Raw genomic sequence first — 22,495 nt, forward strand, 5'->3', positions numbered from 1 at the left:
AACAGTGGTGGTAGGCAGATCAAATTTAGGAAGAGGAAGTCCATATTGTTGAGTTCCTACTTATTAATAGTATCCATCTCCACCGCTAAGACCACTTGGTTCAGGTACCCAAGCTCTGGTCTTCATTCTAGGCACATGCTACCATAGGAATTTTCTGCTTCTCCACTGAGTTCCATGAGCTACTACTTTCCTCTCCCCCAGTGTCAATTGGAGTCTCACTGCCTTTTGCCTTATCTTGGTCAGATGATCTAGTGCAAATACCGTATTTCATGAAGGGCCTTTTGGTTGGAACACACTCTCAAGGAACAATTTCCGTTCCAACTGGTCTTTCTTGAATATAAGCAATAGAAATGACTCTGGTCAACTTAATTATTGAAAAGATATAGTCTAGCTCACATATTACATGAATCAGAACAACCCAGTCAACTCATAGAATTGTGGAAGGTAATAAATTGGTTTTGTTTTAAGCCACTAAACTTTGAGGTGGTTTGTTACCCAACATCAGATAACAAAGCATTTGTGTTATATAAAACAGTAGAAGAAAGATACAAGGAAAATTAAGATGGATAGCTCTAAAAAGATATTTATTCACACATAAGTAATTGCACATGCAGATGCCTAATGGGAGGGTTTCCCTGGTGGCTCAGACAGAAAAGAATCTGCCTGCAGTGCAGATCCCCAGGTTTGACCCCTGGGTCAGGAAGTTCCCCTGGAGAAGGGAATGGCTACCCACTCCGGTATTCTTGCCTGGAGAAATCCATGGACAGAAGGGCCTGGTAGGCTACAGTCCATGGGGTTGCAGAGTCAGACCTGACTGAGCACCTAACGCACACACACACACATGCATAAAGTGAGGAAAATGAGATGACTCCTAGTACCCCACTCTTGTAGCTGAGCACAAGTCACACCACTAGAATGATTCTATAACGTCCATTTCATGTTCCCTTTCAGTGCACATCTCAGCCAGCTGGGTTTTTTACCCTTGGAGAAGGAAATGGCAACCCACTCCAGTATTCTTGCCTGGAATATCCCATGGACGGAGGAGCTTGGTGGGCTACAGTCCACGGGTCGCAAAGAGTTGGACATGACCGAGCGACTTCACTTCGCTTTTCACCCTTGGGGTGACCCAAACCACCATTGCTGAGGGGTCCTTCCCAGAAAGGTGTTATAATCTTCCACTGACTTTTATTGCAGCATATGTCACTGTTAGGAAGTGTTCCAGAGGATTACTTGTGTTCCAGACATATTTTCTCACTCCGTGTTGTGGCAGTGTTCCTGGTTCTCTTTGATAATATTATTTCCCTTTGGTAATCTGCAGTCGAACACTAACCTCCTTTTTGGCCTGTTAATCCAGGTGTATAAAGAGCACAAAACCGTCAGATGACAGTTTTGACTTTCAATTCAGTGGAACCCTTGTTTGACCAATGGTGGTAACGCTCATTCCTTGGATACTAAGACCACTAAACCAATAGCGCCAATGATGGAAGAACAGGAAACAGTTTGGATGTACTTTTGAGAAGTAACACTACAATTTTCACACCTTTGGCTCTCAGATCCATGCATTTTGACTGTAGAAAAGAGAGTATTAAATATTAGTTACTAGTTCGGAGTATGTATATTACACGCTTTCTCTTGACTGCCCCAGTTGTTTGCCAGCTGGTTCACTAACTGAGGCCTTTTAAAAAAATTTTACTTAGCCATGTCAGGTCTTAGTTGTAGCATGCAGGACCTTTGTTGAGTCACACGGAATCTCTAGTTGTGACATGCAGGCTTAGTTGGTCTATGGCATGTGGGATCTCAGTTCCCAACCAGGGATCGAACTTGGCCCCCAGCACTGCAAAGCAGATTCTTAACCACTAGACCACCAAGGAAGTCCCAAGTTACTGAGTTTTAATTGACCAGTTAACTATTCTATAAGCTCAGCTATTTCGGGCCAATGAGATACATGATAAGACCACCAGTTTCTATAAGTACTAGGCCACTGTCTTCTTCTTTCTCAGCTAGAGACAACGTTGCGCAGAATACCATGACCAAGTATAAGGCATCCAGTAATTTCTAGGATGATATTTGTAGCAGAAGCAAGAGGTCAAATGTATGTGTTGAACAATAGTTGGGTATAATATGCAAGTAGAGAACTAGATGAACTACTTTCAAACAGAGTTAAAAAAAAAAAAAGAATTGATGGAATGAACGATAATATGAAATACAGCAACTATTTGGTGGTGTTGTTCAGTCACTAAGTCATGTCTGACTCTTTGTGACTTCATGAACCACAGCATGCCAGGCTCCTCTGTCGTCCACTGTCTCCCAGAGTTTGCTCAGATTCATGTCCATTGAATCAGTGATGCTTTCTAAATATCTAATTCTCTGCTGTCCCATGTCCTTTTGCCTTCAATCTTTCCCAGCATCAGGGTCTTTTTCAGTGAGTCAGTTCTCTGCATCAGGTAGCCAAAGTATTGGAGCTTCAGCTTCAGCATCAGTCCTTTCAATAAATATTCAGGGTTGATTTCCTTTAGGATTGACTAGTTTGATCTCCTTGGAGTCCAAGAGACTCTCTAGAGCCTTCTCCAGCACCACCAAGAATTCGAAAACATCAATTCTTCAGTGCTCAGTCTTCTTTATGGTCCAGGTCTCACATCCGTACATGACTACTGGAAAAACCTCAGCTTTGACTATATGAATCCTTGTTAGCAAAGTGATGTCTCTGTTTTTTAATATGCTGTCTAGGTTGGTCATAGCTTTTCTTCCAAGGAGCAAGCATCTTTTAATTTTATGGTTGTAGTCACCACCCACAGTGATTTTGGAGCCCAAGAAAATAAAATCTGTCACTGTTTTCATTTTTCCCCTTCTATTTGCCATGAAGTGATGGGACCAGGTGCCATGATCTTTGTTTTTTGAGTGTTGAGCCAGCTTTTTCACTCTCCTCCTTCCCTTTAAGAGGCCCTTTAGTTCCTCTTTGGTTTCTGCCTTTAGAGTGGTATCATCTGCATGTCTGAAATTGTTGATATTTCTCCTGAAATCTTAATTCCAGCTTATGATTCATACAGCCTAGCATTTTGCATGATGCACTCTGCATAGTAGTTAAATTATCAGGGTGACAATATACAGCCTTATTGTACTCCTGTCCCAATTTTGAACCAGATAGTTGTTTATGTCTGGTTGTAACTGTTTCTTCTTGACCTACATACAGATTTCACAGGACACAGGCACAGTGGCCTGGTACTCCCATCTCTTTAAGAATTTTCCACAGTTTGTTGTGATCCACATAGTCAAAGACTTTGGTGTAATCAGTGAAGCAGAAGTAGATAGTTTTCTGGAATTTCTTTGCTTTCTCCATGATCCAGTGAATGTTGGCAATTTGATCTCTGGTTCCTCTGCCCTTTCTAAATCCATCTTTTACATCTGGAAGTTCTCGGTTCATGTACTGCTGAAGCCTAGGATTTTGAGCATAACCTTGCTAGCATGTGAAATGAGTGCAATTGTATGATAGTTGGAACATTCTTTGGCATTGCCCTTCTTCAGGATGGGAATGAAAACTGACCTTTTCCAGTCCTGTCACCACCACTGAGTTTTCCAAATTTGCTAATATATTGAGTGCAACATTTAACAGCACCGTCTTTTAGAAGTTTAAATAGCTCAGCTGGAATTCTGCCACCTCCACCAGCTTTGTTCATAGTAATGCTTCCTAAGGCCCACTTGACTTCACATTCCAGAATGTCCAACTCTAGGTGAGTCACCACACCATTGTGGTTATCTGGGTCATTAAGATTGGTTTTGTATAATTCTTCTGTGTATTCTTGCCACCTCTTCTTAATAATCTCTCCTGCTTCTATTAGGTCCTTACCATTTCTATCCTTGATCATGCTCATCTTTGTGAGAAACGTTCCCTTGGTATTTCCAGTTTTCTTGAACAGATCTATAGCCTTTCCCATTCTGTTGTTTTCCTCTATTTGTTTGCATTGCTCATTCTCCTTGCTGTTCTCTGGAACTCTACGTTCATTTGGGTATATCTTTCTTTTTTTCCCTTGCCTTTTGCTTCTCTTCTTTCCTCAGTTATTTGTAAAGTCTCTGCAGACAACCACTTTGCAACCTTCTTGCATTTCTTTTTCTTTGGGATGGTTTTGGTCACCGGAGTGGCTTGCCATTTTCTCCTCTGAAAGTATGGATCTGATCATTAAAATGCACGTGTGTGTATATGCATGTATGTATACGCACACTTCATTCTCCTGGTCTGCCAGAACACATGCATGCAGATTCTTTTCCATCTTGTGTCTACAGGGTGACAGGAAATAGCCTTATGTAAAATTAAAATATTTTGCCATCAAAACAGAAAGAACAGGTGGATTTGAAGACTCATTGAGCCATTGTGAGAAGAATGATTAGCAAACTACATCACATAGCTCGCACAAGCCACACCCTGACTGGGGTAGACCACAGGGTGACTGGTTCCTTAGGGATTAACTCTGGCTCTGAGCCAGTAACTAAATAATTCCCAAGAGGTCTGGGTATTTCTCTTTCCCTAGCTACAGTTGCCACAGTAAAGAAGCATGAGTCCCTTTTAGGAAGACTAAGAAAAAGAGCTCTGTGTGTATCTATGTTATCACATGGTCCTTCCATGAGGGTTCCTGATTTTTCCTTCAATCAAGGGGTCCTGGGACTGAACAGATTCAGAAACAGAAAACGGATAAGAGGCCACGAGTCTTCATTGTGACAGCTTATGGCAGGACTCTCTTCATATACCTAAAGTTGTGTTTGTTTGTTTGTTTCCTGTTATTACAATTTAAGTAGAACTTTAGTGGGCTGTCTGTTTTGGCCTTGAATACCCTGCTTCAGGCATTATTAAAGTTTTCTGTGGGTCAGACTGTTCTGATGACTGCTCTAGCCCTGCTGCCTGTTATGGTAGCCATGTTTATCCTTTTCTGTTGGTCACGTGCCACTCTATAGCCTCTGCCATTCTGAGATACGATTATCTCCACTGAAATCAAGGAATGCATTTCAATAGCAGAGTATCTCATCTCATCCACAGCTTACAGAGGACAGCTACTATGGTTTCTCTCATCTCATCCACAGCTTACAGAGGACAGCTACTATGGTTTCTTTTAAAGATATGGGGCTCTCCACATCAGTGTATTTTTCTACGCCATAATGAAGGGAATGTCCTCTGAGACTTCTTGAGCGATTTAATTAAGTGGTGTTATTGTTGTTCAGTCACTAAGTCAAGTCCAACCCTTTGCAACCCCATGAACTGCAGCACGCCAGGCTTCACTCTCCTTCACTATCTCCCTGAGTTTGCTCAAACTTATGTCTGTTGAGTCAGTGATGCCATCCAACAGTCTCATTCTCTGTCGTCCCCTTCTCCTCTGGCCCTCAGTCTTTCGCAGCATCAAGTCTTTTTCAAAGAGTCAGCATCACGTGGCCAAAATATTGGCACTTCAGCTGCAGCATCAGTCCTTCCAATGAATATTCAGAGTTGATTTCCTTTAGGATTGAATGGTTTGATCTCCTTGCTGTCCAAGAGACTCTCAGCAGTCTTCTCCAGCACCACAATTCAAAAGCATCAGTTTTTCAGTGCTCAGCCTTCTTAATTAGATGAGTGAATGATAAATCCACATTTAATAAATCCACTCTATAATACCAAATACCAAAGTCTTTGGATTTCTCTATGTTATATTGAAGAGTTTTTGTTATCTCAGCTTCATGTAGCATAAGCCATCCTAGGTTTTAATCAACCAACCAAGCAGTTAAATCTTCTAAAATTAAATAAACTTAGGCCAATGTAGAATTATGTCCCTAATCTGTTGAATTCTGTGTTCATATGTATTATCCATTTTGTGTCAAAATAAATTAGCAAAATTTTGCAATTATCTTGCTAAGTAATCTTGGACTTTTAATTGGTCCCCTGGGACATGGGACAATATGACTTATTTGCCTGAATGTAATTAGAGGGGGATAGAAGGAGTGTGTGCAGAATTCCACTCACTTGCCAGGAAACTATCTCAAGTAAAGTCATAAGAAAGGTTTTTCAACCGGGGAAGAAATCAGCACATCAGACAAAAGCAAGGAAGAGGGCTCCTTCTGCCATCAAGAGAAGCTCAGTAGAGTCTAATGTACTTGGTATCAGCCAGATCCTCCAGCTTCCTCATTCCAATCTCATAGTACCACCTAGTTGACGCCCTAACTTTTGCCGAAAAGATTAGACAAGACTATAGGTTCAGCCTATGTTAACCCACTCAGCCATTTGTGACTACATGAAGAGACTCTTTTAGGACAAATGTAAGAACTCCCTGGTTCTCTAACTATGCTTTGAAAGTGTGAAACTGAAAGTGTTAGTTAGTCACTCAGTCGTGCCCGACTCTTTGCAACCCCAAGGACTGCAGCCCATCAGGCTCCTCTGTCCATGGGATTTTTCAAGCAAGGACAGTGGAGTAGTTTTCCATTTCCTTCTCCGGGGAATCTTCCCAACCCAGGGATCAAACCTGGGTCTCCTGCACTGCAGGCAGATTCTTTACCAACTGAGCTACCAGGGGAAGATGCAACTATGCCTTGAGGCAAGAACTTAAAACCCAGAGACTTCATTTTCTTTCTTTAAGTATGGTTTGAAAAAGCCAATCCAAGTTGCAATCTTTGTATTTCTATGCCCTTGACATGGTCTATCACAGCAACCACTTTGATCACTAAGGTATTGTCTTCAAGATGTACTTTTCACTCCAGATAACCACAGATGATAGTTGAAGTGATTGTTCAACACTGTGTATGATACACCATTTTAGCAACCCATTCTCTGAGATTAGACAACCAGGTCAAATGGCCAATCCCACTTTCCCATTTCACGGCCATAGAATTGTCTGCAAGCACAGCTGCTACTAGTCAGGATTCTTTGCTTTAGCCAACAGAATCTACTCTAGCATGTTTTAATGAAGAGAGATTTGTTATAAAATATTGTCTTAACAAACAGGAAATTTGGGGTGCTAATGCAGCCAGGAGAAACACTCAACCTCACTCTGAAAGGTCCCAGTGGAAATTCCACTGCTACCACTACTTTTTATAGACATGTTTGAGGGTGGAGAAAGACAGAAGAGAGGAACTCCAACAAGCTCCCCCCAAAGAATCAAATGCTTCTACCACGATATGCAAAACCAATTCTCACATAACTCACTTCTAACAATTTATCCTACACAGGTGTATTAACTTGGATAAACTAACTGGAGTCTGGGATTTTGCTTTAGTTTTCCATCCTTGCTTCTATGGGAAAGTGTGCTAGAAGAGGGATGCAATGGATATTGAATGACCCAATCCTCATTCCTGCAACAATCAGAAACACTTGTAGCCCAGTAAATATACTCCTGAGACTCTACCTCTTGGACACAAAAGAACTCACATATAAGAATTTATATAAGGGTGTCTATTATAGATGCTTTTATAGCAATAAAAATCCATAAATGAAGTGAAGGCCCAACACTAGAAACATGGTTGAATTAATTACAATCCGTGTACATTTCTGAATGCTGTCATTAAAAAGAAGGAAATAGAGTCCTATGAGGTGACTTGGAGCAATGTCGTTAGGATATTGTTGACAGAAAGGCAAGATGAAAAAAAGTACACAGGATCTTGTTTCTGTCAAAATTAAAATGAAACCATATATATGCATAATATATATGACTATATGAATGCAATAAAAACTATAGAAAAACAGACGCTAAGTTTAGAACATGAGTTATCTGAGGAGATATATGTGTGAGGGAAGTGAAGACAATCTCACCGGAGAAAGAAGAAAAGAAAGGAGATCCCATTTGAAAACTACGTGGTGGATTCCTCGAAGCTGGCAGTGTCAGCACCAGCGAAGTCTTTCAGCATCTACAAATCTCGACATAGCAGCAGCAGAACAACTAGACAGCAAAGCCAACATGCATGAGAAATGGTTACAACTAGGATAGCCAGATTTAACAAATAAAAATACAGGCTGCCCAGTTAAATTCACATTTCAGGTAAATAATGAATAAGTTTTTAGTATAAGTAGGTTCTAAATACTGCATGGAAATAGAAATGCTAGATCTAAACGGGGGAGGGGAATAGAACCAGAAAAATCCCAGAAAGCAAACCACCATATTTCTGCATACTACACAAAAGCAACAGAAGAGGGAGCTCTATGAAATTAGAAAAGCTTTCCTGAACTCCATCTTATTTCTTTATAAGTTCAGGAAAACTAATTTCACATGAAAATTAGAAACCAAATAGTATCAAAGTCAAATCCTACCCAAAATTATTAAAAGAAAAAAAGGAATAAGAAGCATAAGACATCCCAAAAGACAACAAAAGCATGTCAAAAGGACATGCTTACAAAAGTTGTAACATATGTTTCAAAATAAATATTAAGAAAATTATAGAAAACACAAAAAAACTACATAAATCAGAAAAACTCAGAAATGAGCTGACCAAACTCAGGAAAGAATAAGGAAAAGAAGGAATACTGAAAAGAAATAGAAAATGAAAATAGGAAATGTTTTTAATCAAAAAGAAACAAAGAGAGAGAAAAACAAAGGAGAGCAAACACACACTCCTTTAGCAATAGGAAGTCCTAACGGAGAAAACCAATGCAAGGGCATAGAACAAAAGCTACGTCCTATAAATTAAAAAATGAAACAAACAACAACAAATCTTTCCTGAATATAGAAAAGATTTGAAATTGCACATGTAAAAGAGCATGCCACACAGTTGAGATTATTGACCCAGAACAAATAATGCCACAACAGAAACTACTGGACTGCAAAGAAAATAAAAATTCTCTGAACATCCAGAATAAAGAGCATGTGATTTTTAAGGAAAAGGAAATTAGATTATCAGAATATTTTTAACAATGCTCTATGCCAGAAAAAAAGAGAGAGAGAAAAGGAGTAATATAAGACACTCAAGGAAAGAAAGTGTGAAACAAGGGTTTTATATCACCTCAAAATAACTTTCAGATATAAAGGACATAGACAAACTATTATCAACATGGAAGACCAGCCAGGAACTACTATTCTCAGGAGCCCATCCTGGAAAAATCTATTAGAGAAGGAGCTTCAGACCACCAAAATAAGTAGAGACCCATTGATATAAGGGCAAATATTAAACATTCAAAGTATATTACCTGTAGAACTATGAATAAATGAGAATTAAAAGATAAAGTATTATATATAAATATGTATTCTAACTGTAAATATGGCAGAAGTGTCTCCTTTATTTTTCACTTTTTAAAAACAACTTTATTGAGTTATAATTCATATGCCATATAGTTCATCCTTTTAAAGTGTACAATTTAATGGCTTTTAGAATATATACAGAGTTGTGCATCCATCACCACAATCAAATTTAGAATATTTCATTATCCCCCAAAGAAATCCCTGTTACTTCCTAAACCTGCCATTACAATCTAGAATATTATTCAGTCATAAAAAGGACCCAGAAAATAACACCATTTGTAGTGACATGGATGGACTGGCATACAGAGTAAAATAAGTCAGAGAAGACAAATATTATATAATATTGTTCATGTGTGGAGTCTAGACAAATGGTACAGATAAACTTATTTGCAAAGTAAAAACAGAGCCACAGATGTAGAAAACAGACTCATGGTTACCAAGGGGGGAAGGAAAGGTGGGATTAACTAGGAGATTGGGATTGACATATATACACTATTATATGTAAAACAGATAACTAATGAGAACCTACTATACAACAAAGCAGGAGACACCGAAGAGGTGGGCGAGTCAGCAAGATCCCTTGGAGGAAATGGCAACCCATTCCAGTATTCTTAGCTGGAAAATTCCATGGACAGAGGAGCCTGGCGGGCTACTCTCTATAGGATTGTCAAGAGTGGGACACAACTGAGCAACTGAGCATGCACAAATGCTCACGGAATGCTGCTCAATGCTCTGTGGTGACATAAGTGTGAAGGAAATCTAAAAAAGAGTGTATATGAGAGTATATACAACATGATTCACTTTGCTGTACAGCAGAAACTAACACAACATTGTAAAGTAACTATATGCCAATAAAAATTAATTTTTGAAAAGTACTGTTATAAATGATTATATAGTTGACTATTGAACAACACAAGTTTGAACTGCTCTCAAGTCCGCTTAGATATACATTTTTTTTCTATAAATACTGTAGTATTACTTGATTTGTGGTTGGTTAATTCCCCAGATATGGAACCATAGGTCTGGAGGGCAGACTACAAAGTTATATATGGATTTTCTACTGCTGAGAATTAGGCACCTCAAGTCCAGCAGTTGTTGAAGAGTAAACTATACAAGTTTTTGTGTGCACACATTTTTTGTGTGTTTTGATTTCTCTTAGGTAGATACTGGAGTGGAATTGCTGGGTGCATGGAAGAGCTTCTGGAATGCTTGCCTAAGTTCTATTTTTTTGGTTTAGATGGTGTCCACCTTAAAATAATTCATTAAGCCACATGTTTTATTTGTAGGGTATTCTGCAATGGTGTTTTATTTCATTATAGAAATATATATACTTAACTTTCCTATATCCAGTCACACCCTGGCCAATTATATTAAGTTCTCTGAAAGTGAGACCCAGGCATGAGTATGCTTTAAAGTTCCCTAGTGATTCCAAAGTGCAGTCACTTTAAGAACCACTGTGTAGGAAGAATCTCTGGCTCAGTATCAGGGGTCTGGGTTTGAGTCTTCAAATAGCCACCAATACACCTGTGAGACCTGAAGTAGGGTTTTAACTCTTCTGGGCCACAGTGGCACATATGTTACATGGTGAAAACAGTTTACCTACTCAAAGTTGGGATTGCTTAGGTTGATTTTTTTCAAATTCCTCTTGGTTCTAGAATCTGATAATCTTTTTTTAAAAGTAGAGATTGTATTAGAACAGTGAATTGTATAAAACTTCGTATGCTTTATACAACATATGTTATACATATATTATATGTATAATATATAGCACATATATTATTATGTATATTATCACATTTATGCATCCATGTGAAAAGTTTTTTTTGTGTTTGTATATCATTCAGTGCCTGGTGAGAAAATAATTCATTATATACGGCTTAATAAAGAGACATAATGGAGCTAGACACAGACATGTGGACAGGATTAGTGTACTTTGATAGACTCACAACAGTGAGAAACTATTATCCATCGAAGTCTGAAGAACAGAGGAAATTTCCAGCAAGACTGGAGCTATGGAGAAGGTTGAGCTACAACAACTCACCTGATAGGGGATGTAGAAGGACATGGTCACTCACTGTGGAGCCATTCATTTGTACGTTGTATAGATGACGATACCACAATACATTTATCCATTCATGCACATTTGGGTTATTCAAAGATTTTTGTTCTCCTAAATAATGTTGCTAAGATTATTCTTGTACCTGCTTTCTTGTAAACATCTGCATACACTTCTGTTGGGTATATACATAGGAAGGGCATTGCTAGGTCATAGCATATATGATTCTTCAGCATGTATTGCCAAAGTGTTTTCCAAAGTGCATGTACCAATTTACATTCTCTAACAGCAAGACTTCCTCTTGCTCCATAGTCTCATTAACAGTTTCCAGAGGAGACAGGCAAAGTGGAAGGACCTACACAATCATATATGAATACATTGTAAAACTAAATAATTAAGACTGTGATCTGTGCGGTAAGATTAGATGTCAACTACAGGAAAAAAATTATTAAAAATACAAACATATGGAGGCTAAACAACACGCTTCTGAATAACCAAAAAATCACAGAAGAAATCAAAATATGCATAGAAATGAATGAAAATGAAAACACAACAACCCAAAACCTACGGGACTCAGTAAAAGCAGTGCTAAGGAGAAGGTTCATAGCAATACAAGCTTACCTCAGGAAACAAGAGAAAAGTCAAATAAATAAGCTAACTCTACACCTAAAGCAACTAGAAAAGGAAGAAATGAAGAACCCCAGGAGGAAAGAAATAATAAAAATTAGGGCAGAAATAAATGAAAAAGAAACAAAGGAGACCATAGCAAAATCAACAAAGCTAAAAGCTGGTTCTTTGAGAAGATAAATAAAATAGACAAACCATTAGACAGACTCATCAAGAAAAAAAGGGAGAAGGATCAAATTAACAAAATTAGAAATGAAAACAAAGAAATCACAACAGACAACACAGAAGACTATTATCAGCAACTATATGCCAATAAAACGGACAGCTTGAAAGAAATGGACAAATTCTTAGAAAAGTATAACTTTCCAAAACTGAACCAGGAAGAAATAGAATATCTTAACAGACCCATCACAAGCACAGAAATCGAAACTGTAACCAGAAATCTTCCAGCAAATGAAAGCCCAGGACCAGACGGCTTCACAGCCTAATTCTACCAAAAATTTAAAGAAGAGCTAACACCTATCCTACTCACTCTTCCAGAAAATTGCAAACAAAGGAAAATTTCCAAACTCATTCTATGAGGCCACCATCACCCTAATACTAAAACCAGACAAAGATGCCACACACACACAAAAATCTATAGGCCAACATCACTGGTGAACATAGATGCAAAAATCCATAACAAAATTCTAGCAAACAGAATCCAACAACATATTAAAAAGATTATACATCATGACCAAGGGGGCTTTGTCCCAGGGATGCAAATATTCTCTAACATCTGCAAATCAATCAATGTGATACACCACATTAACAAATTGAAAGATAAAAATCATATGATTATCTCAATAGATGCTGAGAAAGCCTTTGACAAACTTCAACATCCATTTATGATAAAAAAAAAAAACCCTCCAGAAAACAGGCATAGAAGGAACATACTTCAACGTAATAAAAACCATATATGATAAAACCACAGCAAACCTTATCCTCAATGGTGAAAAAGTGAAAGCATTTCCCCTAAAGTCAGGAACAAGACAAGGGTGCCCACTCTCATCACTACTATTCAACATAGTTTTGGAAGTTTTGGCCACAGCAATCAGAGCAGAAAAAGAAATAAAAGAAATCCAGATTGGAAAAGAAGAAGTAAAACTCACTGTTTGCAGATGACATGATCCTCTACATAGAAAACCCTAAAGACTCCACCAGAAAATTACTAGAGCTAATCAATGAATAAAGTAAAGTTGCAGGATATAAAATTAACACACAGAAATCCCTTGAATTCCTATACACTAACAATGAGGAAACAGAAAGAGAAATTAAGGAAACAATTCCATTCACCATTGCAATGAAAAGAATAAAATACTTAGGAATAAATCTACCTAAAGAAACAAAAAACCCTTATATAGAAAACTATAAAACGCTGATGAAAGAAATCAAAGATGACACAGATAGATGGAGAAATATACCATGTTCATGGATCAGAAGAATCAATACAGTGAAAAAAGTATATTACCCAAGGCAATCTATAGATTCAATGCAATCCCTATCAAGCTACCAATGGTATTTTTCAGAGAACTAGAACAAATAATTTCACAATTTGTATAGAAATACAAAAAGCCTCAAATAGCCAAAGCATTCTTGAGAAAGAAGAATGGAACTGGAGGGATCAACCTGCCTGACTTCAGACTATACTACAAAGCTACAGTCATCAAGACAGTATGGTACTGGCACAAAGACAGAAATATAGATCAGTGGAATAAAATAGAAATCCCAGAGATAAATCCACACACCTATGGAACCTTATCTTTGACAGAGGAGGTAAGAATATACAACGGAGAAAAGATAATCATTTAACAAGTGGTGCTGGAAAACTGGTCAATCACTTATAAAAGAATGAAACTAGAACACTTTCTAACACCATACACAAAAATAAACTCAAAATGGATTAAAGATCTAGACATAAGACCAGAAACTATAAAACTCCTAGAGGAAAACATAGGCAAAACACTCTGGCATAAACCACAGCAGGATCCTCTATGACCCACCTCCCAGAGTAATGGAAGTAAAAGCAAAAATAAATGAATAGGACCTAATCAAACTTAAAAGCTTTTGCACAAAGAAGGAAACTATAAGCAAGGTGAAAAGACAGCCTTCAGAATGGGAGAAAATAATAGCAAACGAAGCAACTGACAAAGAATTAATCTCAAAAATATACAAGCAGCTCCTGCAGCTCAATTCCACAAAAATAAGCGACTCAATCAAAAAAATGGGCCAAAGAGCTAAACAGACATTTCTCCAAAGAAGACACACAGATGGCTAACAAACACATGAAAAGATGCTCAACATCACTCATTATCAGAGAAATACAAATCAAAACCACAATGAGGTACCATCTCACGCCAGTCAGAATGGCTGCTAACAAAAAGTCTACAAGCAATAAATGCTGGAGAGGGTGCAGAGAAAAGGGAACCCTCTCACACTGTTGGTGAGAATGCAAACTAGTACAGCCACTATGGAGAACAGTTTCTTAAAAAACTGGAAATAGAACTGCCATATGACACAGCAATCCCACTGCTGGGCATACACACCAAGGAAACCAGAATTGAAAGAGACATGTGTACCCCAGTGTTCATCGCAGCACTGTTTACAATAGCCAGGACATGGAAGCAACCTAGATGTTCATTGGAAGATGAATGGATAAGAAAGCTGTGGTACGTATACACAATGGAGTATTACTCAGCTATTTAAAAAATGCATTTGAATCAGTTCTAATGAGGTGGATGAAACTGGAGCCTATTATACAGAGTGAAGTAAGTGAGAAAGAAAAACACCACCAAAACAGTATACTAATGCATATATATGGAATTTGGAAAGATGGTACCGATGACTCTATATGCAAGACAGCAAAAGATTCACAGATGTAAAGAACAGTCCTCTGGACTCTGCGTGAGAAGACGAGGGTGGGATGATTTGAGAGGGTAGCGTTTAAATGTGTATATTATCATATGTGAAACATATCGCCAGTCCAGGTTTGATGCATGAGACACGGTGCTCAGGGCTGGTGCACTGAGATGACCCTGGAGAATGGGATGGAGAGGGAGATGGGAGGTGGGTTCTGGATAGGGAACACATGTGCGCCCACAGCTGATTCATGTTGATGTTTGGCAAAAACCACTACAATATTGTAATTAGCCTCAAATTAAATAAATTAATTTTTTAAGTAAAAAAGAAAAAAAAGCTCAATAGTTGAGTTAAAGAGCAGATTAGACACTACTGAAGAATTCATGAACTCAGAAGGTCCAATTTGATGTATGTATACCTATGGCTGACTATGTTGATGTTTGGCAGAAACCAATACAATTCTGTAAAGCAATTTTCCTTCAATTAAGAAAATAAACTTAAAAAAAAAGACTGTGATCTGGGTGAAAAAGTGGATAAATAAACCAATGGAGAAGAATAGAATCCAGAAAGAGCCCAACACTGTAGAGCAGTTATGAAAAACATAGTCTTTTCAGTAGATGGTATTGAATCAATGGAATATACTTATTTAAAAATCAGACTTGACCATACTTTACACCATACTTAAGAATCATTCGCAGGTGGATTGCAGAGCTAAATGTAAAAGGTGAAACAATAAAGATTTAGAAGAAAGTTTGGGAGAATATCTTCATGACCTTCAGTTCAGTTCAGTTGCTCAGTCGTGTTCGACTCTTTGCGACCCCATGAATCGCAGCACGCCAGGCCTCCCTGTCCATCACCAACTCCCGGAGTTCACTCAAACTCATGTCCGTCGAGTCGGTGATGACATCCAGCCATCTCATCCTCTGTTGTCCCCTTCTCCTCCTGCCCCCAATCCTTCCCAGCATCAGAGTCTTTTCCAATGAGTCAACTCTTCGCATGAGGTGGCCAAAGTACTGGAGTTTCAGCTTTAGCATCATTCCTTCCAAAGAACACCCAGGACTGATCTCCTTTAGAATGGACTGGTTGGATCTCCTTGCAGTCCAAGGGACTCTCAAGAGTCTTCTCCAACACCACAGTTCAAAAGCATCAATTCTTCGGTGCTCAGCTTTCTTCACAGTCCAACTTTCACATCCATACATGACCACTGGAAAAACCATAGCCTTGACTAGGTGGACCTTAGTTGGCAAAGTAATGTCTCTGCTTTTGAATATGCTATCTAGGTTGGTCATAACTTTCCTTCCAAGGAGTAAGCGTCTTTTAATTTCATGGCTGCAGTCACCATCTACTGTGATTTTGGAGCCCAAGAAAATAAAGTCTGACACTGTTTCCACTGTTTCCCCATCTATTTCCCATGAAGTGATGGGACCAGATGCCATGATCTTAGTTTTCTGAATGTTGAGCTTTAAGCCAACTTTATCACTCTCCTCTTTCACTTTCATCAAGAGGCCCTTTAGTTCTTCACTTTCTGCCATAAGGGTGGTGTCATCTGCATATCTGAGGTTATTGATATTTCTTTTGGCAATCTTGATTCCAGCTTGTGCTTCTTCCAGCCCAGTGTTTCTCATGATGTACTCTGTATATAAGTTAAATTGGCAGGGTGACAATATACAGCCTTGACATGCTCCTTTTCCTATTTGGAACCGGTCTGTTGTTCCATGTCCAGTTCCAACTGTTGCTTCCCGACCTGCATATAGGTTTCTCAAGAGGCAGGTCAGGTGGTCTGGTATTCCCATCTCTTTCAGAATTTTCCACAGTTTATTGTGATCCTTCATGACCTTGAGGTAGGGCAGATATTTCTTAAAAAGGACACAAAATGCTTAGCTAAGAAGAAAAAGTTTAAAATTTGATTCCATTAGGATCAGGGACTGTTGCTCACCAAAGGACATCATAAAAGCACACGAGTAAAAGCTACATACTGGCAAAGATATTTGTAGCACATTGTCTTACTCAGTTCGAGCTACTATAACAAAAATACCATGGACTGGGTAACAAATAATAAACGTTTATTTCTCACAGTCTGGAGAATGGGAAGTCCCAGATCAAGACATCTGCGGATGTAGTGTCTAGTGAGGGTCTGCTCTGTGGTTCACACAGAGTTAGCTCCTTTCTGTGTGCTCACGTGAGAGATGGGGCCTCTCTTTTTCAATTAATTAATCTATTTATTTGACTGCATCAGGTCTTAGTTGCAGCACACTGGGTCTTTTGTTGTGGCACACTGGTTTAGTAGTTGTGTTACGTGGGCTTAGGTGCTCCACAGCAGGTGGAATGTTAGTTCTCCAACCAGATATTGAACACATGTCCGCTGCATTGCAAGGTGGATTCTTAACCACTGGACCACCAGGGAAGTCCCTGGGGTCTCTTTTATGAAGGTACTAATGCCATTCATGATAGTTCTACCTGTACAACGTAATCACATCTCCATGCCCCACCTCCCTAATATCATCATTTTGTGGGCTAGGATCTTAACGTGAATTTGTGGGGGACAAAAACATTCAGGCCACAACACACGTGAACCTGAAAAATGGCTCTTTTCCAGACTGCAGAAAGAATTCTTAGAATTAAAAAGTTAGCAACCAAATGGAAAAAAATCATCAAAAGACTTGAATGCATATTTCACAAAAGAAAATATCAAAATAGTCAATGAACATATTACAAAGGGCACAACCACATGTAAAATACTACAGCAATGAGATATTACCTCACTTATCAGCATGGTTAAAATTAAAATGACTGACAATATAGTGTTGGAGAGAATACAGAACAGTGAGCCCTCTCACACGTATAAACAGATGCAACCCCTTTGAAGGTCAAAATAAACTGAAGTTGAAAAATATACTATGACTTAGCAGTTCTGCTCCTGTACTTCAGAAATGTATACATTTGTGTTCAAAAAGACATGCGGAAGAATGTTTAGGGGCAATATTTTTCTTAATAGATAAGAATGGAAACAACTCAAGTGTCCATTAACAATAATATTAATCAATCAGTTATGGTCTACAGTTAGTTTCCTGGCAGCCCAGTGATTTGGATTTCATGCTTTCAGTCCTGAGGGCCCAACTTCAACTGATCCCTGGTCAGAGGGCTAAGATCCCACATACCAGAGGGTGTGGCCAAAAATAAATAAATAAATAATGGTACACTCACGCAATGGAATAATATAGAATGATGAATATGAACAAACCAATGCTAAATCAATCTCATAACATTGGAGCCATACACAAAATAATACATATTGTAGGATTTCACATATACAAAGTGTAAAAACAGGCAATAACGTTCTATGGTGCTTGAAACCAAAGTAACGGTTAAGATTTGGGAATGAGAAAAGAGTAGTGATTAGGAGGACACAATAGGGGACTTCTGGGATGCTGGTATAGTTCTTATTTTTTTATAGTTCTTATTCTTGAGCTGGGAGTTTCTTGGGTATATTTATTTTTTGATGATTTATCAAGCTATGCACATATAATTTCTGCATTTTTGTATGTATGTTATACCTCAGTTACATTTTATTAATGAAAAATATGAAAAATATGTATATACAATAGGGTTCCTCATTGCAGTGTCTATAATGTCACTGGACTCATTACAGTTAGTTAAATAAATTGAGGTACATCCATGAAATTAAATAATTTGTTGTCACTTAAAATAACAACCATGGAAAACTTTAAGAACACTTTACTCAGTGGAAATAGCAGGTTACAAAATAGTGTATCCAGTGCAAGTCCATTAAAATATGTATATATATTTTTTAATATATGTGGAATATATATATATATGGCACATGTTTCTTGGGTGTGTGTATGTGTGTGTGTATTCAAATAAATTAACTGGAAGGATTCACTCCCAAATATTAAAAATAGTTGTCTTTGAGTAGTAATTACAGGTTTCTTCCCTTTTTTGCTTTTCTGAATCATTTGATTTTCCTATCATAAACTTGATTTTCTACTTATATTTTTTAAATGTTAAAAGAGAGAGAGACAGAATCTATTCAGAGCTTTGTTGGCATGCCATTAACTACTTAAAAAAAATACTCTTCTATATGTTCCCTGATTCTATCAAAGTAGTCTTTTATTCTCCCCATGGTATCTGAATCAGGCAGAAAGCAAAATTAACCCACTATGCAACTCATTAAATTAAAATCTGAAATGGCTTCAGTTACAGCTTTCCTGTTGTGTGATCTTGTTTCTCTCATTTGATCTCTTTGAACTTAATATTCTGTTCCCAGTATCCTGCTGGAACTTGGATTTTAAAGTCATTCTATTTCTCTGTATATTTTCTCAGTGCTTGGATTTTTTTTCTGTTTACAAGCGACGGAGCCACAAAATCTCCAGACATAAACCATGGTAGGTGGCTTATTAAAAAAAACAACTCATACTAGATCTCATATATGAAATGCCTACTATTATCTGACACAGTGCTAAAAGCTTAACATTAATTAATCCTCACAACTCTAAGAGATAGGTATCTTTATAGCTATCTTACAGATGAAGAAACTAAAGCTCAAACAGGTTAAATGACTTGGCTAAGGTCACCTGGTTAATAAATGGCAAAGCCAGGTTTCAAAATCAGGGAAAGGCCAGGGAAGAGGGCAGCCCATAAAAATATCCAGGAGAGAGCCTTGTATAAGTAACTTGGCTGTACAAATCTTCATCACTCCAGGATTCCTTCCTATGGAAATCTGATATTAAAATATACAGAGTGAAAATCACAGGAGTGAATTATCAGGAGAATCTGGTAATCTCAGGGGACCCTGGTTTTGTGATACCAGAGGCCCCACTCCACGTAAAAGGCCTCTTTTTAGTAAGTGTGTCCACCCCTTGGCTGGACAGAACAAGACCCTGGAAACTCTATCTTGAACTGCCAGGCCTCTGCTTCCCCACGTTTTTCCAGAGGAAGTACTTAGCAGGCAGTGAGGACTGCCTGGGAACACGTGACTACTGAGATATCACTTTGGGGAAATGTATCAGCATAGTATCCAGAGTACTGCGGACATTCAAACTGAGAGTCATAGAAGCTCAAACACATTTTAAGAGATCTATATTTTTATATTTCTTTCCCTTATATTTTGTGATTTTGAGGGCCTATTTTATGTCTTCATACTTATCCTTTTGCTGTTGAAAGTAAAAAGTGTAAGTCATTCCGTCATATCCGACTTTTTGCGACCCCATGGACTTTAGCCCACCAGGCTCCTCTGTCCATGGGATTTCCTAGGCAAGAATACTGAAGTGGGTTGCCATTTCCTTCTCACTTGTAGTTATAATCACTTTTACATAAATTTTTTAAATTGTTTTTTAAAATTGTTTTTTAATCTATGTACTGGCTTATTTAAGTGATCTTCAATCCTTTTATATATTTGCCTTTCCTATTACGGTTTTCCCTTTCCTATAAATTCTTGCTCCTTTTCATTGTGGACATTTAAGATGCCGACTATTAGGTGCCAAAAAATTTTCAAAGTTCTGCCTAAATGTACAGGCATCATGGAAAGCCAAAATGGCTAAGGTCATCTTCCAATCATTGCTTTCCAGCTAATAGTTGAAAGTCTCTCTTGAGATATAAACACACAAATGAAAATATTTTAATTGGGGTGGAAAACTGGGAGTCAGAGGCTTAAGGTAATGGTTCTCAAACTTGAACCTGTTTCAGAAGAACTAGGAAGACTTGTTGAAACTGTTTGCTGGACTCCATTCCCAAGTTTCTGATTGAGTAAATCTGAGGCAGAATTTGCATTTTTAACCAGTTCCCAGGTGATGCTAAGGTCCAGGACCATATTTTGAGAACCATTGGCCTAAGGAATTGGTACAATAGATCATAGTCATATAGATTTTTAGTTTGTAATGGCAGTTCATTGTTTCATGGCCAGAGTGGTGTTGTTCAGTCTCTAAACTGTCCGACTCTTTGAAAGCCCATGGACTGCAGCATGCCAGACTTCCCTGTCCTTCACCATCTGCTGGAATTTGCTCAAATTCATGTCCATTGAGTCAGTGATGTCATCCAACCATCTCATCCTCTGTTGCTCACTTCTCCTCCTGCCTTCAATCTTTCCTAGCATCTTTGCATCAGATGTCCAAAATACTAGAGCTTCAGCATCATTCCTTCCAATAAATATTCAGGGTTGATTTCCTTTAGGATTGACTGGTTTGATCTCCTTGCAGTCCAAGGGACTCTCAAGAGTCTTCACCAGCACCAAAGTTCAAAAACATCAATTCTTTGGCACTCAGCCTTCTTTATGGTCCAATTCTCACATCCATACATGACTACTAGAAAAACCATAGCTTTGACTATACCGACCTTTTTCAGCAAAGTGATGTCTTTTCTTTTTAATACCCTAAGTTTGTCATAACTTTTCTTCCAAGGAGCAAGCATCTTTTAATTTCATAGCTGCAGTTACCATCTGCAGTAATTTTGGAGTCCTAAAAAATAGTCCATCACTGTGTCCGTTGTTTCTCGTATATTTGTCATGAAGTGATGGGACCAGATGCCATGATCTTAGTTTTTTCAATGTTGAGTTTTAAGCCAGCTTTTTCACTCTCCTCTTTCACTTTCATTAAGAGGCTCTTTAGTTTCTCTTTACTTTCTGCCTTTAGGGTGGTATCATCTGCATATTTGAGGATGTTGATATTTCTCAACCTGGCAATCTTGATTCCAGTTTGTTTCAGACAGAGTAGAGGAAAACCAGGACTGCATGGTATCATAGAAATCAAGTAATGAGAATTTCAAGGAGGAATAAAGTGAGAAGTTAGATAAGATAAGAAAAGGCAATGATGCATTGGATTTGGCATTCAGGAAGTCATCAGTCATCAGAAGTCTCAGTGGAGTGATGGGGACAGAAGCATGGCTACAGTGGTTTAAGTGAAATATTAACAACAATACTTGTAGACAATTTTTTAAAATACCCTGGTTGTGAAATAGTGAAATTATAGGCTAGTAGGATATTGAGGATTTGACTTGAACAAGTGCTTAAGGAAAAGCACTGTGAGTGAAGAAGAGATTGAAGAGACAAGGGAGAGAGCTGTCAGTGAGCAAGTTCCTGAGAAAGTGAGAGGGGTTCCAAGCATGTGGAGGGAGAAACCACTTGTCCTGAGCTAAGAGGGAAGGAAACAGGGCAGGTCAAGACAGAGTTTAATTTGTAGGTGGTTGGGAAAGAAGTTGAAAGAGTTTTTGCCTAATGGCCTCAATTTTCCTAATGGAATAGGCACATCCTTAGCACAGAGGAAGATAATGGGGAAAGAGATTTGAGGAAAGAGCAAACAAGCTGAATTAAGTGCTAAAGAGATGAAAAGAACTTCGAATACAGAGAGGAACTGATGAGCAGGTATAAAGACCCACTGGAAATTGGCGACTTGACTGGAAAGCACTCGTGCAAATTTCTTTAGCAGTGCTAAACTGAGCAATTGAACGCCTGGATTAACTGAGGTCTGTGGTTCTATAGGTCAAGTACACTGGCATGCCAAAGGTCAAGAAGGTCTAGGGAAATAAAAAGGATAAAAGGGTATAGATTCACTAGGAAACAAGTGATGGCATGAGGATGCTGATTTCTTTGGGAAAAAATTAAATAAACAAGGGACCTACTGTCAGATTGTGACCAAAATGGTAGTATAGAGAGTTGCATCACAGAAGGGATTAGATTCTAAAGGCAGCACTTAGGACATACATTTCATAAGGTCAAATTTTCCCT

Source organism: Oryx dammah, unplaced genomic scaffold (assembly GCF_014754425.2).
Source record: "Oryx dammah isolate SB20612 unplaced genomic scaffold, SCBI_Odam_1.1 HiC_scaffold_25, whole genome shotgun sequence".
Classification (NCBI taxonomy): Eukaryota; Metazoa; Chordata; class Mammalia; order Artiodactyla; family Bovidae; genus Oryx; species Oryx dammah.